Source organism: Schistocerca americana, chromosome 1 (assembly GCF_021461395.2).
Source record: "Schistocerca americana isolate TAMUIC-IGC-003095 chromosome 1, iqSchAmer2.1, whole genome shotgun sequence".
NCBI classification, from domain to species: Eukaryota; Metazoa; Arthropoda; class Insecta; order Orthoptera; family Acrididae; genus Schistocerca; species Schistocerca americana.
In genome coordinates this window covers 787,805,178-787,823,491 of record NC_060119.1, presented here as the reverse complement: position 1 = coordinate 787,823,491, position 18,314 = coordinate 787,805,178, and the positions used below count along the sequence as shown (strand labels likewise).

Sequence of the window (18,314 nt, the reverse complement as noted above, 5' to 3'; positions counted from 1 at the left end):
CACAAGCTGCAAGAATATAACGAGAAAATCCCCAACTAGCAATAGGACTGACACTCATAAAAGAAAAATATGTTTACTTTCATATACATAGTCATTATTATTATTATTATTATCATTATTATTATTATTTTTATTATTCTTGATTGTTATAATTATTTTTGATTGTTATAATTATCATTGTACTACTTTTATAATCTCTATCTTTTTTCTTTAACATTAATACTGTATAACATGTTATATGTCCTAATTTTCTGTAGACACTGAAATTTGTTGAATCTGAGTATGCCTGGATAGGTGTAAGAGAGGGCCTGAAGGCCCTAATCTTGCCAGGTAAAATAAATGCATAAATAAATAAATAAATAAACCGCTTTCTATGTTTTCTATGAATTTTAATACACTCCTGGAAATGGAAAAAAGAACACATTGACACCAGTGTGTCAGACCCACCATACTTGCTTCGGACACTGCGAGAGGGCTGTACAAGCAATGATCACACGCACGGCACAGCGGACACACCAGGAACCGCGGTGTTGGCCGTCGAATGGCGCTAGCTGCGCAGCATTTGTGCACCGCCGCCGTCAGTGTCAGCCAGTTTGCCGTGGCATACGGAGCTCCATCGCAGTCTTTAACACTGGTAGCATGCCGCGACAGCGTGGACGTGAACCGTATGTGCAGTTGACGGACTTTGAGCGAGGGCGTATAGTGGGCATGCGGGAGGCCGGGTGGACGTACCGCCGAATTGCTCAACACGTGGGGGGTGAGGTCTCCACAGTACATCGATGTTGTCGCCAGTGGTCGGCGAAAGGTGCACGTGCCCGTTGACCTGGGACCGGACCGCAGCGACGCACAGATGCACGCCAAGACCGTAGGATCCTACGCAGTGCCGTAGGGGACCGCACCGCCACTTCCCAGCAAATTAGGGACACTGTTGCTCCTGGGGTATCGGCGAGGACCATTCGCAACCGTCTCCATGAAGCTGGGCTACGGTCCCGCACACCGTTAGGCCGTCTTCCGCTCACGCCCCAACATCGTGCAGCCCGCCTCCAGTGGTGTCGCGACAGGCGTGAATGGAGGGACGAATGGAGACGTGTCGTCTTCAGCGATGAGAGTCGCTTCTGCGTTGGTGCCAATGATGGTCGTATGCGTGTTTGGCGCCGTGCAGGTGAGCGCCACAATCAGGACTGCATACGACCGAGGCACACAGGGCCAACACCCGGCATCATGCTGTGGGGAGCGATCTCCTACACTGGCCGTACACCACTGGTGATCGTCGAGGGGACACTGAATAGTGCACGGTACATCCAAACCGTCATCGAACCCATCGTTCTACCATTCCTAGACCGGCAAGGGAACTTGCTGTTCCAACAGGACAATGCACGTCCGCATGTATCCCGTGCCACCCAACGTGCTCTAGAAGGTGTAAGTCAACTACCCTGGCCAGCAAGATCTCCGGATCTGTCCCCCATTGAGCATGTTTGGGACTGGATGAAGCGTCGTCTCACGCGGTCTGCACGTCCAGCACGAACGCTGGTCCAACTGAGGCGCCAGATGGAAATGGCATGGCAAGCCGTTCCACAGGACTACATCCAGCATCTCTACGATCGTCTCCATGGGAGAATAGCAGCCTGCATTGCTGCGAAAGGTGGATATACACTGTACTAGTGCCGACATTGTGCATGCTCTGTTGCCTGTGTCTATGTGCCTGTGGTTCTGTCAGTGTGATCATGTGATGTATCTGACCCCAGGAATGTGTCAATAAAGTTTCCCCTTCCTGGGACAATGAATTCATGGTGTTCTTATTTCAATTTCCAGGAGTGTATATTGTCAACCTGTTTTATTTTGTGCAAGATGACAGAGTGGAATAAGATTAGGAGTGTCTCCACTCAATTATTATGGTCTAAAAATTGATTTATGGTTAATTAGACGAATGCTAAATTTTGTTGATGTTTTGAGCATATGCATTTCCGCTGTTTCTTTTTTGGGACATTTTCTGAGTCTGTTTACGTTACACGAACATCCGCAGACAATGTGGGGCACGTGTTACGCCGGAAATGCATATCCTTCTATTTCCATCTATTGTGCTATAGATTTTTCCTTATTTTGTTACCCAAAGATATGACATTTCTGTGTCTTTATATATTTTAATTGTTTTACTATTTGTATATATATGCATTTATGTCGATGTATAATTGGTTTGTTTCTGAATATTATTTGTATTTATACGCTGGGTCTGGCCTAGGGAAAACTATACTATCGAACGAATACATCGATAGGTCGTGTGGAGAACGAAAGTGTTTAGGATCTTTGGTAGTGTTAACCCTGCCGCGTGGAGCGCGGGCAGAGCAGAGAGAGAGTCTGGCTGGGGTGGTGCAGTGGAGCAGGTGTGTTGTGTGACGCTCCCGCGAGTTGCCGCGCTTTCGGGGTTGGGCAGCATGTAATTGCGCTCGACTTCCTATGATAGTTTCTGACATGATGTCGCGGACGGAAAGCATTAGCTGGCGCACATCAAGAGCCCGTTTCGCCTGGTGACCGTGTCGAGAAGAAGGCGCGCCAACATACAGCTTCTGCAACAGCGACGGCCGACAATGAGTGACTGTCACCACCTCCTCGATCGACGGCTTCAAACCTTCAATCAACCAACAAGGAAGACTGGAAGCACGTAAAGTTTTAGAACTGTATGGCAGACCTCAGCTTTTCAAACTGTTCCATTTTCGTAACTATAATTACAGCAACTTAGCATGAACATTTGTTGCTCATTGTCCCAATTGCATTACCAAGCAGGGTCCCTTCCTTCTCCGGAATGAACGCGAGTGTCGTTGAAATTCAAACGCCAGCATTAAAGTAAAAGCATTCGATTTCACTGCTTTAATTTCAAAGTTCAGTTAAGGTATTCATAGCTGGCTACAATATTTAGATTACACAAGCACAAATTAAGAGTGCGAGTTTTGTTTGCATATTTTAGCTTACCTGTGACTCCAGCTCAGCTTGGTACATACTAAATTTTACTATTGTTAATTGTTCAGAATCATTTAATTCAAGTTCAAAGTTAAATCTCTTATTTCTAATTTGCGTAGATTCAAGTAGCTTTTGAAATGATTGTTGAGGTAGTCCAAGACTAACCGTATTTTACTGAATTTCGATGTGCTTCAGAAAGAAAGCTCACTATTAACTTCAGTCACTAAATTAACTTTCGATTTTCCGGTTTTATTTATTCTTTTGCTAAATTAAGTCAGAGTGTAGCGAAATTTGTTACTTCTGACAAACTTTCAGTTTTCACACTACACGTGTCTACCTTCAGTTGCCACGCTTCTAGTGCTAATTATATGTGTAATAACCTTTCTTTTTCAGTTGCTATAGTAATTGTCCATAGGACTGGCGACCGTAATTTCCCCCAAATCTCAAATATCTCATTACCGCTAGTTAATTGTTAACGTAACGGCCGCACATTTACTTTCTTTATTAACTTTACCCCTTTTCAAAATTAATTTCCACCAGTTTCATTTGCATTTTTCCTTTCATTTAGATATAACCCTTTCCTCTCTCTTTACCGACAGGTTAACTTCGGTGACGATTGCTTTTCCCAAATTTCCATTAGGTACATGCGGTTTGATTTTTCACTGTCATTAAGGTCGATAAGTGAGGGGGAGGTTACAACCGGAATACAAGTCAGAGGTTTTTCGTTCCCAGACATTTCTGATATCTCAGCTAGCACTCGCAGAATTTTTACAGTAGGAGCAAATTTTCGTTGATAGTTACTTTTTAACAGTTACTTGTGAGAACTTGCTGTAGTGTCTGGGAGTCTAGCGAGAGCAGATGTCGGAAGCCTTCACACGTAGCATGGTGAGAGTGTCTGTGAGAGCTCAGAGGCCCCTCTTAAGCGAGATTTTTCAGTCGTAGTACTGCGCGTGAAGGAAGAGGCTGCAGCCACCCGTGTCGCCGAGCGGTTCTAGGCGCTTCAGTCCGGAACCGCGCTGCTGCTACGGTCGCAGATTCGAGTCCTGCCTCGAGCATGGATGTGTGTGATGTCATTAGGTTTAAGTAGTTCTAAGTCTAGGGGACTGATGACCTCAGATGTTAAGTCCCATAGTGCTCAGTCATTTGAACCATTTGAAGAGGCTGCAGCGGAAGAGCTTCGGGCTGCAACTGCATTTTCAATACTTTTAGTGGCCAACAAAATACGTTAACTACCGTGTTGAATAAGAATGTGCATTAGGCGACAGTGTGATTTTGAAGCATGCAAGAATCTCATCGCAGAGCGTATGATGAAAGATCAGAAACAATATCTAAATTTTACGAGAAAGACAGCGATTGAGATGGAAGAAATACTCCTTATAATGGGCCACAAAACTGTGAAGCAGGATTGTGTTATGCATAAAATCATTAACGTTAAAGACTGCTTGTGAAATTAAGATTTCAAGCAACGAGTGTGTTTCCCTATTTAATATTTTCTAATATAACAGTTACGATGAAATGGAAGTGAGCATATTGCATTGTTGGCCGAGAGGCCCCATCCGGGGAAGTTCGCCCGCTAGTCTCATTTCAGTCGACGCCATATTGGGCGACTTTACGTTGCGATGATGAGGACAGAATGATGATGAAGACAAGACAACACCAGGTCCACGAGTGGAGAAAATCTCCAACCCAGCCGGGAATCAAAGCCGGGCACGCTTGCACGGAAGGCAAGAGCTTTACCGCCCAGCTAAGCAGGCGGACGACGATGAAATAACATTATACTAGATTTCACCTTGATACCCATACTCGTGCAGCAGCCAAATAGAGCGGATATTTGATAAATGAAGCATCTCCAGACATACATTTATTTGAACGTTTTTACTTGCATTGACCAGTAAATTCCTGAAGGTCTGTTGTTCAGTATTCAGTATAATAATATAATCAATAAATATCACGTCATAAAAAATACATAGTTGTATTACTTGAAGTTAAACGATAATTTTCCGAATTCAAAAATAGTTCATTTCAAACGCAACTTCACTTGTTTCCTATGTCTAATAATTTGCGTTATAAAACCATTTTGCATTATTCCTTAAATTGCACATAATCTAGTAAATTTCTTGTGTGGAGCTGTTAAAAAATGTAGCTAAGTAAGCCAACAAATATCGTTTCTTATCTCCGTTCCGACAGTTCAGTAAATATACATTCCAAAGCTCTGGCCTTTCCTCGTACAAATTAATTAAATACGGTCTGCGCGGCTACCCCTGTCGGAGGTTCGAATTCTCCCTCGGGCATGAGTGTGTGTGTCGTCCTTAGCGTAAGTTAGATTAAATAGTGTGTAAGCTTAGGGACCGATGACCTCGGCAGTTTGGTCCCATAAGACCTTACCACAAATTTCCAATTTAATTAAATACGTAACTTCATCCAGAGCCTACTCCTTGGCAACTTTATAAAACACTTTTTTTTTTGCCTTCATATCACTGACATTCACTTCGCCATGCGTATCCATCGCGACAGTAATATAGGAGTCTGGCCCGAAACGCCTACAGTCATCAGGATTGTCCCGAGCATACTGCAGTGTAGACGAACTGTTTACGATCGAGAGTCCCATGAAAATATTATTCCCAGTGACATATTTACTATTCAGAAATATAAAATTGTCTTCGAAGGTCGCTGACAGCTCTGTGGGGCCGTTGGTGTGTGGACTACATCAGCAGTGTAGCAGTCACGCATCCGCCTGGCAGTACTGCCGCGTAGAGGACGGCTCGTGTGGCAGCCTTTCGTCACGGCCAGTCGGTGCCTCAAGGTGTCGTAGCCGGCACAGCCCGCAGTGGACACCACCTCTGTGAGTGATCTCTGAAGCGCTCTGGTTGACGAAGACGTGCGCTTGGGATCTTATTCTCCAGCCCAGCCTCAAGTACTCATTGTCAAGCAATGTTCGACCCACGGCCTCCAGGACTAGACCGTCAGCATCAGTGTCTGCTGCAGGAACGGGACGAGCAGCAACTGTGATTGCCACTCACGACAGGGTGTGGCGAATAGCTTCCTGGTACCACTAGTCAAGCCTTCAGTAGGCCAGCAGGTTGATGGCAGTCTCTGCACTCCATGAGAGATGACCTGGAAGTTGGCGTTGCAGCATGCAGAGGCAGAGTCTCTCCAGCGGGATATGCGGGTCAGTAGATGGTCCTACACGACTATGCATCAGAGGGCGGACTGACATAGCCACCTCTCTCAAAAGCCGGCCGCTGTGGCCGAGCGGTTCTAGGCGCTTCAGTCCGGAACCGCGCTGTTGCTACGGTCGCAGATTCTAATCCTGCCTCGGTCATTGATGTTTGTGATGTCCTTAGGTTAGTTAGGTTTAAGTACGAGGGTGAGTCATATGTAAACCTTAAATTTTTTTAAAATATTATTTATTGTGCAGTAGTGGTACAAAGCTGTATCACTTTTCAACATACTCTCCCCCACCCTCAATGCAAGTCCTCCAGCGCTTACAGAGTGCATAAATTCCTTTAGAAAAAAAATCTTTTGGTAGTCTGCGCAACCACTCATGCACCGCGTGGCGTACCTCTTCATCAGAACGGAAGTTCTTTCCTCCCATTGCGTCTCTGAGTGATCCAAACATATGGAAATCACTTGGGGCAAGGTCTGGTGAGTATGTTGGATGAGGAAGACACTCAAAATGCAGTTCTGTGATTGTTGCAACTGTTCTACGGGCAACGTGGGGCCTTGCATTGTCATGTTGGAAAAGGACATCTGCTGACAGCAATCCACGTCGCTTTGATTTTATTGCAGGCAGCAGATGATTTTTTAGGGGATCTGTGTATGATGCACTGGTGACAGTGGTCCCTCTAGTCATGTAATGCTCCAAAATGACGCCTTTTTCGTTCCAAAAGAGAGTCAGCATAACCTTCCCTGCTGATGGTTCTGTTCGAAACTTCTTTGGTTTTGGTGACGAGGAATGGCGCCATTCCTTGCTCGCTCTCTTCATTTCCGGTTGGTCGAAGTGAACCCAAGTTTCGTCCCCAGTAACGATTCTTGCAAGGAAGCCATCACCTTCGTGTTCAAAGCGTCGAAGAAGTTCTTCACAAGCATCAACACGTCATTCTCTCATTTCAGGAGTCAGCTGCTGTGGCACCCATCTTGCAGACACTTTGAGAAACTGGAGCACATCATGCACAATATGGTATGCTGACCCATGACTGATCTGTAAACATGCTGTAGTGTCATTCAGGGTCACTCGGCAGTTTTCCTTCACTATGGCTTCAACTGCTGCAATGTTCTGTGGAGTCACAACTCGTTGTGCCTGACCTAGACGAGGAGCATCTTCCACTGAAGTCACACCATTTGCGAACTTCCTTCTCCATTCGTAGACTTGCTGCTGTGACAAACGTGCATCGCCTTACTGAACCTTCATTCGTCGATGAATTTCAATAGGTTTCACACCTTCACTACGCAAAAACCGAGTAACAGAACGCCGTTCTTCCCTGGTGCAAGTCGCAAGTGAGGCGGCCATCTTTATATTGATACTGCGACGGTGTGTGTGCATCTGCACTATGCTGTCACCTACAAGACATTCTACACGATGTTTGTAGCACGCTTACCAACTTACAGGATATCGGCGCGCAATTTCGATTTGTTATTACAAATTTAAAGTTTTCATTTGACTCACCCTCGTAGTTCTTAGTCTAGGGGACCGATGACCTTAGTGTTTGGAGCCGTTTGAACTTGAACCTCTCTCCACAGAATAGCTGCGACTGAGATTATTGACCGAGCGAGGTGGCGCAGTGGTTAGCACACTGGACTCACATTCGGGAGGACGACGGTTCAATCCCGTCTCCGGCCATCCTGATTTAGGTTTTCCGTGATTTCCCTAAATCGCCGGGATGGTTCCTTTGAAAGGGCACGGCCGATTTCCTTCCCCATCCTTCCCTCCCCCGACCTTGCGCTCCGTCTCTAATGACCTCGTTGTCGACGGGACGTTAAACACTAACCACCACCACACTGAGATTATTGATTAACAAAAGTGTAGTATATATGTTGACGCTTTCTGTGCGCTCTGTTACAATACAGTAGCAAAGATATCATGAGAAATAATTTTCTCGTTGGTCATCTCTCCTAGTGGCTTCAGACTTTCGTAGCTTCATCTCTCAGGTGTTCATTTCTGCTACGTTACCTGAATAGTTACCGTTGAGATGTATCTAGGCTTTCTTGTGACGCTCTATTCTGTCACCAATACGACGGTACCTTTCTGTTGCCATGATGTCACTGTGCATCATTTGCAGACTTATGCCCTCGGCCGGACCACGTGTCTCAATCCCTTCCGCGTTCACCTCGACCTGTGCAGCATTTCCTACTAGTTGGCAGTCTGCCGGTCATTGACTTACGTGGTTTGGCTTCCGGCGTCGCCGGAGAAAAATTTAAACAAATTTTTAGTGTTTTAATGTTTGACAGTACACGTTTGTGGAACAGTTAGCTGCAGTGTCCATCAGGTGCAATGGATGCAGCGCTAGTTTCACATTCATAAACGTACCATCGAGTCTCCTCTGTCACAATTTTTTTCGTTTATTTATTCTATATAATACGTCTATGAAGTTTGTTCTTCGCTGCTTTTCATCGTTTCAGTCTAGAACTTTCTAAATGAGCTTACTGCTTGTGTTGTTCGTGTAGTTAGTAAAATGTCTTATTTCTTCACTATAAAACATGCCACGGCCACAGATTGTGTCTCTAAAAACGTAGTTGCGTGAGTACTTTCATTTAATGTGCGCCTGAGTACGGTAAAATGCATTAACAAGATGTGGTATCGTAAAAACTATGAAATACACCACAAATCCTGGACACAATATGGCCGCTCCGTTCTCGCCGAGTGCTCTAGCGCTCCTGACAATGCCGTTATAGCTTTTCTTGCTTGACAGTGGGAGTTACGGCGAGCAGCTCCCAAGAGATAGAGGTTACAGTCTATACTAGAGGTGTAAACTTGCAGTGTGTTGTTATCTCAGATCTTCCCTCATTCTCGTAAACTGCTGACTCTCAGCGCTGTTTACATGTCATGTATTACTCGCAAAAGCTCTCTGAGTGTGAAAACCTCTCACGCGTATACCTAACGGAAGACACACAGAACGCCACTTTGGTTGTGTTTTGAATCTTGCCTAAGGCTCGCACTTAGTTTGTTTTCAAAACGAATCAACCAAATTAATTATAAATTTTGTGCAGGTGGTGCTCCGCAGCTTGACAGTATTAGAAAAAAAATCATATTTAAAAACCAGCAAGAGATGCAAATAATATTAATCATACTGACTACAAGTTTCGGTCAACCGACCATCGTCAAATGGTTCAAATGGCTCTAAGCACTATGGGACTTAACATCTGAGGTGATCAGTCCCCTAAACTTAGAATTACTTAAACCTAACTAACCTAAGGACATCACACACATCCATACCCGAGACAGAATTCGAACCTGCGACCGTAGTAGCCGCGTGGTTCCGGACTGGAGCGCCTAGAACCGCTCGGCCACAGCTGCCGGCCCGACCATCATCAGGTGATACAAAATTATTTCTGCGCGTATATGGTATCGTTCAGAGGCGTCAAGAAATAAAATAAAAACAGCAGCCTGCTTCACTGACACTGCCACCATTACTAAAACATATTGATACAGTCGACAGCAAAATGCTTTAATGCAATTAATTAATCTTCGCACACTGTCTACAGTCAAATTCCATACTCATGTGTAGAGTGCGCTCTCCATATATACACTGCCTGAGAAGAAAGTGTAGGGCCCAGAAGGAAGGAGGAAATGAAATGAAACTTCACAGGTTGGGATGGTATATGATGCTACTTCAGTGATTACAAAATCGATTCGAATTTACAAAGAACTCGACAGTATGAACCCATTTACGAATATGACGTTACACCCCTCCTGGCCTGGATTGGGAAGTGTCTGATTAAGCCGTTGTACCCTCTCCTAAGGCAAGCTGGCCTGTAGCTGTTGTAACTAATCCTTTGATATCCCAGATGCTGGTAATGGGACAGAGTTGACATCCTGGATTCTCCCACACATTTTCTACCAGAGATGGATTCTGAGAGTTGCTGGCCGTGGGAATACATCAATACCATGCAGACAGTTCATACAGAAGCGTGCTGTGTGTGGACGAGGATTGTCCTGTTGAAAAATAGCACAACGATTCCCTCACATGAAGGGCAACACATGAGGTTACAGCATGTCGGTGCCATACCATTGTGCCATCAGACAGTTCCCTCAATTAATAACAGTGATCTCAAGTCATACCTGATGGCTCCCCACACCAGGACGCCAGGATTACCGCCGGGTCTCTTCAAGAATGGCACCTCTCCCCAGTCTCCGTGATGCTTGCCGAAGAGGGACGTCTGGGAGAGCGTTGAACCATTCATCATCAGTCCATGTATCCTGGTCAAGGCATCACTCCAAATACAGCCAACTGTTTTGCGTTATTAACGGCAGCCTACACTTGGGACGATAATTCCCTAGTATTGCTACTGCTAGACCCTGGACTATGGTGCGGGGTGATACAGAATGTTGCAGGGAGTCCATTATTTGTTCTCGGATGGCAGGCGCAGATATGAAGGAGTTACGAAGAGCGTGGTGCACAATACCGCGATTCTCCCTTTTGGTGGTCAAACATGGCGGACTCCTTTGATCAACATTAAATACGCGCAATTACCGTGACGAAGAATATGCCTGCTCTTATGATACCATGCTGTCCTACATTGGTCTACTGTCACATCCAAATACTTCATAAATCTGAATAGTGCCCGATTCGACCAGCTGACGAAATGAAGTTCCACAATTAGATCCCTCCCAAACACTGTCAGGTGCTGATAACACTATCACAGACGAGTAAACTGCATCTGCGTGTTATTATATTTCTGTTCAAAAGAAGAATTTAACGTTTTTCAAGCTGATAATATTAAACTCGTTATTATTGAACTAGTGTGTGTAATGTCTCTGTGTATGTGTATGAAGGAAACCATGTTGATGGGCGTCGACTACTCCCACAGTATACGTAATTTTGTACACGTAGCCTAGTTAATCTCGTGATGAAGAAGTAGCTGCCGACTCCGATAGTTGCCTGTAAAATTCTTGAAATATAAGAGAAAGAAACTTCTGTAGGGTCTTCTAGAATTGTAACACTGCCATTCGCATTTAGTCATTCGATGATTGCCTGCGAGTGATATGAGTACTTTTCAGAAGAGAAAACTTTATCTATCCTTTTGACCGTGTTATGGATGCGGGTTCTACAGCAAACATCGACCACCAAATGTTCGAAGTCCTATAAAAGCGTGTAGTACATAATAGTTCATCACAGACTCCTTTGATCAACATTAATTACGCGCAGTTAACTTTAAAAAGCAATAGATTGTATTATGAGTGTTACGAAACTCCACATTAACATTAAATATCGCTTGTGAATCTCAAAAAACACAAATTATCCAACATGGCGGCTAACAATGACTGTTTCATTGCACAAACTTCCTACATGTCCTCTTGTTATCCTGTCTCGTAACATGTAACCTCCCCCTCACTTATCGACCTTAATGACAGTGAAAAATTAAACCGCATGTACCTAATGGAAATTTGGGAAAAGCAATCGTCACCGAAGTTAATCTGTTGGTAAAGAGGGAGGAAAGGGTTACATGTAAATGAAAGGAAAAATGCAAGTGAAACTGGTGGAAATTAATTTTGAAAAGGGGTAAAGTTAATAAAGAAAGTAAATGTGCGGCCGTTACGTTAACAATTAACTAGCGGTAATTAGATATTTGAGATTTGGGGGAAATTACGGTCGCCAGTCCATGGACAATTACTACAGTAACTGAAAAAGAAAGGTTATTACACATATAATTAGCACTAGAAACGTGGCAACTGAAGGCTGACACGTGTAGTGTGAAAACTGAAAGTTTGTCAGAAGTAATAAATTTCGCTACACTGTGACTTAATTTAGCAAAAGAATTAATAAAATCGGAAAATCGAAAGTTAATTTAGTGACTGAAGTTAATAGTGAGCTTTCTTTCTGAAGCACATCGAAATTCAGTAAAATACGGTTAGTCTTGGACTACCTCAACAATCATTTCAAAAGCTACTTGAATCTACGCAAATTAGAAATAAGAGATTTAACTTTGAACTTTAATTAAATGATTCTGAACAATTAACAATAGTAAAATTTAGTATGTACCAAGCTGAGCTGGAGTCACAGGTAAGCTAAAATATGCAAACAAAACTCGCACTCTTAATTTGTGCTTGTGTAATCTAAATATTGTAGCCAGCTATGAGTACCTTAACTGAACTTTGAAATTAAAGCAGTGAAATCGAATGCTTTTACTTCAATCCTGGCGTTTGAATTTCAACGACACTCGCGTTCATTCCGGAGAAGGAAGGGACCCTTCTTCTCGACACGGTCACCAGGCGAAACGGGCTCTTGATGTGCGCTTGCTAATGCTTCCCGTCCGCGACACCGTGTCAGAAACTACCATAGGAAGTCGAGCGCAATTACATGCTGCCCAACCCCGAAAGCGCGGCAACTCGCGGGAGCGTCACACAACACACCTGCTCCACTGCACCACCCCAGCCAGACTCTCTCTCTGCTCTGCCCGCGCTCCACGCGGCAGGGTTAACACTACCAAAGATCCTAAACACTTTCGTTCTCCACACAACCTATCAATGTATTCGTTCGATAGCATAGTTTTCCCTAGGCCAGACCCAGCGTATAAATACAAATAATATTCAGAAACAAACCAATTATACATCGACATAAATGCATATATATACAAATAGTAAAACAATTACAATATATAAAGACACAGAAATGTCATATCTTCGGATAACAAAATAAGGAAAAATCTATAGTACAATAGATGGAAATAAAAGGATATGCATTTCCGGCGTTACACGTGCCCCACATTGTCTGAGTATGTTCGTGTAACATAAACAGACTCAGAAAATGTCCCAAAAAAGAAACAGCGGAAATGCATATGCTCAAAACATCAACAAAATTTAGCATTCGTCTAATTAACCATAAATCAATTTTTAGACCATAATAATTGAGTGGAGACACTCCTAATCTTATTCCACTCTGTCATCTTGCACAAAATAAAACAGGTTGACAATATATTAAATTTCATAGAAAACATAGAAAGCGGTTTAGCTATTCTAAAATCAGAAAAATTCATATTAGTATCAAGAAATGGAATACTATTTACAAAATTAATCATTGTACATGGTCACAAAAACAGGTAGATCAAAATACGCAAATTAATAATTAATTACATAGATACACATTTTATATAACCTTTTCATAATTAATACTCTCGCCATGAGAGTCCACTTAACGCTAAACAAGAAAATAATATACAGCAGATCGACAAAAACATAAATATTGAAAACAGAATTCTTTCACATCAGCTGTCCGGGAAGAAAAACAACTCCGCCTTCCGTACCCGCAAGTGCAAAGAATGCCGACAGCGGCACAAGAGCCGACAGCGGCTCCGCCTCGCCAATATTGTTGCGCCCGCCTTTGCGGCACGCTTGATCTCACTCGCCTGTGTAACGGCATTTCCAGAACGTCCGTTTCACTGAATTCTTTCGGAAAAACTCACTCCCAAGTAATCTCAAGGAGTTCATTAACACTATCACAGTGGATAACTCAACACTGTCCATCATCACACGCATGTAGTAGCCTGAAACTTAAAACAGCGTCTAAGTACATCGACAATGACTAGTAAATCACATATTTATGAAATCTTACAGCTAGTTACAAAATCATATTTACATTCCTTAATCTACTGTGACTCAGCTGAAAACTTAAAATAGCAGCTTGGATTTTTCAATTGATTTCTAATCAATTCCTCTTAAATCATTTAGTCAAAATTAATTACTTATTAATTACAACTTCTTTAATGTCCTCTTGGTCAGGCAAAAGCATGGCAATCTAGCAAGTCGTTAAATATTACACTCTATATTTACGTACTGTACAAATTACCCATTCTGTGGTATTAATCAATCCTTGGTTGGTACAATTTCAAGTCTACAATGTTCCGTATACCTAATAGTTTTCCAGAGCTTGGATACTCTAAGCAATAAGCATTTGTGTGAGGTATACCAATGACCTTATATGGTCCATTATAAACAAACTTAAATTTAGAGATTTCATTGTCTATCTCGCTCGATTTTGCATGAGCTTTTACAAGTACTAAGTCTCCGATTGCAAACTTAGCAAAACGCGCTTTAGCGTCATGACGACGTATGCGAGCATCGGCTTTTAGCTTCATTACTTCTCGCAAACGATCTTTTTTCACACCAATACTAATGTCAATCCGTGGAGGAAATTTGATTATCTCGTCCACTAAACTTTTACTTCTGTCATCCAACAGGATTTCCTCTGGAGAAAATCCCGTCGATTCATGTCTCAAGGTGTTCATAATTCTCTCAAATACTGCTACATATTTGTCCCATGCGCTATGGTTGTGATGGCAATAGGTACGGCAAAGTCGGCCTAGCTCGCGCATGTACCTCTCAGCGGGATTGCCAGCCGGACAATAAGCTGAAATATGGATCACCTCGACCCCATTACTTTCCATGCCTTAATTCCACAACTCAGAAGTAAATTGTGCCCCATTGTCTGATAGAATCGCCTTGGGCTTACCAATATGAACAAAATAATCGTTCACAAGCTTGCTATAGACCGCGACCGCTTTGGCTGTAGCTTTCCTAATCGGGTATAGCTTGATGAACGTGGAAAAAGCTTCTAGCACTACTAAAATGTAGGCAAAGTTTCCTGATGACTTGGGCAAAGGTCCGTACAAGTCCACGCACAGTAATTCAAATTTGCAGTACAATACCCCGTACCCTACCTGGCATGATAACAAAACTAAACATGAACAAAATTAACATACTCTGGAGGCCATTCTACTCGCTACAGAGAATTGCAACTCTAATTGTTTATATGCCCATTAATGGTGTGTATGTATACGAAGTTACAGAGAGATTTGACTATGCCTCTTGGGTTCTTCACTATTTTAGTGAGGCAGATTAGTGTCTTTCACTTATCGATGGTGATTCCGCTTGCCACAGACCGAAATGAGTTCCACACGATCTTTCCCCAGTTGCTTAAAATGGACATAGACCTTCTGCATTAGGGTAATAATAAAGGGATAAAAGCCTGGACATGCACATGGTTCGTTGAACATTAGTCCACTCTTTATTAGGTCTTCGTCCTGTGGCTAGCAGTTCGCCACACAGGAGACAGAATTTTGAGGCGCTCTTCCTGAGGTGTACATTTTATCAAACTACATATAAATGGTAAACATACAGTCCATCGTAACAAAACCGTATTGCAAGCCTTCTTGAAAATCTTACCACTTGACATCTTTCCCCAGATTAGATTAGATTTACTTTCATTCTAATTGATCTGTAGTGAGGAGGTCCTCCAGGATGTAGTACATGTCAAAAGAAACAACAATACATGACAAATATTTACAACTCAAGCAAATAAGCTAATGTACCATTCCACAGGTCCCAAGTGGTATGGTCGTCATTTTTAATGAACGCTATATGAAAGAATCATTTTACAAATACTAATGCACTGAATTTAAAATAAAAAAAGTTTTTTATTTATTTATATGGTAATAAACATGTAATACAACTACTAGAGACTTATTTACAATGAACATATTACTGCACTGAACTGGTGCAAAAGTTATATAATACATCAGTTGGTTCTACTGAGAAATTCATCAATGGAGTAGAAGGAGTTGGCCACCAATAAATTCTTTAGGCTTCTGTTAAACTGAATTTCATTGGTTGTCAAGCTTTTTATGGCTGCTGGCAGATTATTGAAAATATGTGTTCCTGAATGATGCACACCTTTTTGTACAAGACTAAGTGACTTTAAATCCTTGTGAAGATTATTCTTATTTCTAGTATTGATTTCATGAATTGAGCTGTTGGTTTGAAAAAGTGATGTATTTTTAATGACAAATTTCATCAAGGAATAAATATATTGGGAAGCAGTAGTTAGTATCCCTAGTTCTCTAAAAAGGCGTCTACAGGATGCTCTTGTGTTCATACTACATATAACTCTTGCTGCACGTTTTTGTGCCCGGAAAACTTTAGCTTGGCTTGATGAATTGCCCCAAAAAATAATCCCATATGACATTATGGAATGAAAGTAAGCATAGTATGCTGGCTTTTTCATTTTTATATCCCCTGTGTCTGAAACAATTCGCATTGCAAATAGAGATTTGTTAAGATGCTTCAGAAGTTCTGTGGTGTGCTCATCCCAGTTGGATTTATTATCAAGCTGTAATCCCAAGAATTTAATACTGTCCACTTCTTCTATCTACTTGTCATTGTATGTTAGGCATATACTCGAGGGACACCCCTTACAAGTTCTGGACTGCATGTAGTGTGTTTCTTCAAAGTTTAGTGACAAAGAATTGGCTAGGAACCAGTGATGAATGTCCACAAATATTTTATTAGCTGACCTTTCTAAGACTACACTTGATTTGCTATTTATTGCAATGTTTGTATCATCAGAAACAAAACGAACTTGGCTTCTGGTAATGTTACTGATGAAAGGTCATTGATATACACAAGAAAAAGTAAGGACCCTAAAATGGAACCTTGTGGGACCCCACATGTAATTATTTCCCAGTTGGATGATGCCTGATAGCTTGATACATGTCTCTTTCCTAATAACATCCTTTGTTTCCTGCCAGAGATATAACATTTGAACCATTTTGCAGCATTTCCTGTTACACTACAATATTCTAATTTACTTAAAAGGATATTGTGATTTACACAGTCAAATGCCTTTGACAGACCACAAAATACACCAATTGCCTGCAATTTTTTCTCTAATGGATTAAGTACATTTTCACTGTAAGTGTAGATAGTCTTCTCAAGATCAGAACACTTTAGAAATCCGAACTGTGAGTTTGACAGTACGTTATTTGAGATAAGATGGTTATAAAGCCGATTGTACATTACTGTTTCTAAAATTTTTGAGAATGCTGGCAAAAGTGAAATTGGACGGAAATTTGATGCTATTTCTCTATCTGCCTTTTTAAACAGTGGCTTAACTTCAGCATATTTCAACCATTCAGGAGATATTCCACTGATAAATGACTGGTTACACAGATAGCTTAATATGTTACTTAACTCAGAATCACATTCTAGATGTTTTTGATTTTAAAGATTTTATGATGGATATTATTTCTGCTGGGGTAGTGAGGGTCACATTCATATTATGTCTGGTCTGAGGTATTCCATAGCAGCATCTACAGAACCTGACAACCCCATCTTGTCAGTAACAGTTATAAAAGGTTTGTTAAAAAGTTCTGCAACACTATACACGTCTGTCACCAATGTATCATTTACTCTTAATGCTATTTGTCCCTCTTTGTGTCTGGTTCTACCGGCCTCCTCCTTCACTATATCCCATATAGTCTTTATTTTGTTATCTGATATGACTATCTTTTCCTTGTAATATATTTGCTTTGATGTCCATATTACAGTCTTTAATATTTTGCAGTATTTCTTGTAATGTGCTGTAGCATATACATCGGAACTGTTTCGGATTGACAGATACAGTTTTCTTTTTGTTTTACAAGATACCCCTATTCCTTGAGTACTCCATGGCCTCTTTGTAGACTTTGCTCTAACGTTGGTAAGTTTTGGGGGAAAACAGTGTTCAGGTAAGCACTTTATTAGCAAAAGTGTTATATTTTTCATTCATGCCATGAGCACTGTGAACATCTGTCCAGTGAATGTCTCTGAGGAGTGTCCTAAGATAATCAATTTTGATTATTGATTACCCTCTTGAGCTCAGATTTAACAGAGTTTATGCCCTCTTCAGTATTAACATTTAACAGAAGGAACTGCATGTCATGATCTGAGAGGCCATTGACTATTGGTTTTGTAATATAATTTGGTTCATTGGACTTTTCTATAAAGATATTATCAATCGCTGTTTGTGAGCAATTGGCTACCCTAATGGGAAATTTTACAGTGCTAATTAAGTTGAATGATATTGTTACTAACTCAAATAGGTTCTTATTGGGAGAGTCTTTAAGAAAATCTACATTGAAATCACCAGAAACCACTATTTCTTTGTTTTTGGATGTTAAATGGGCCAGTACAGCTTCAAGGTGGTTTATGAACAGATTAAAGTTACCTGCAGGTGCTCGATATATACTTATTATTATGAAGGATTTTATGTGAAATTCTGCTTGTGTTGCACATGCTTCCATATGCTCTTCTAGGCAAAATTTATGAAATAGTAATGGAAAATGTCTCTTTGTCCACGTACTTTAACCTACAGAACACACCTTATGGC

General features: G+C 41.8%; 1 protein-coding gene across 1 annotated transcript in view; it reads left to right on the top strand.

Annotated features, from left to right (window-relative positions):
- LOC124545570 (neuronal acetylcholine receptor subunit alpha-7-like) overlaps window positions 1-18,314 on the top strand; it is a 581,174-nt gene that overhangs the window by 485,345 nt on the left and 77,515 nt on the right. The gene's annotated exons all lie outside the window — the stretch shown is intronic.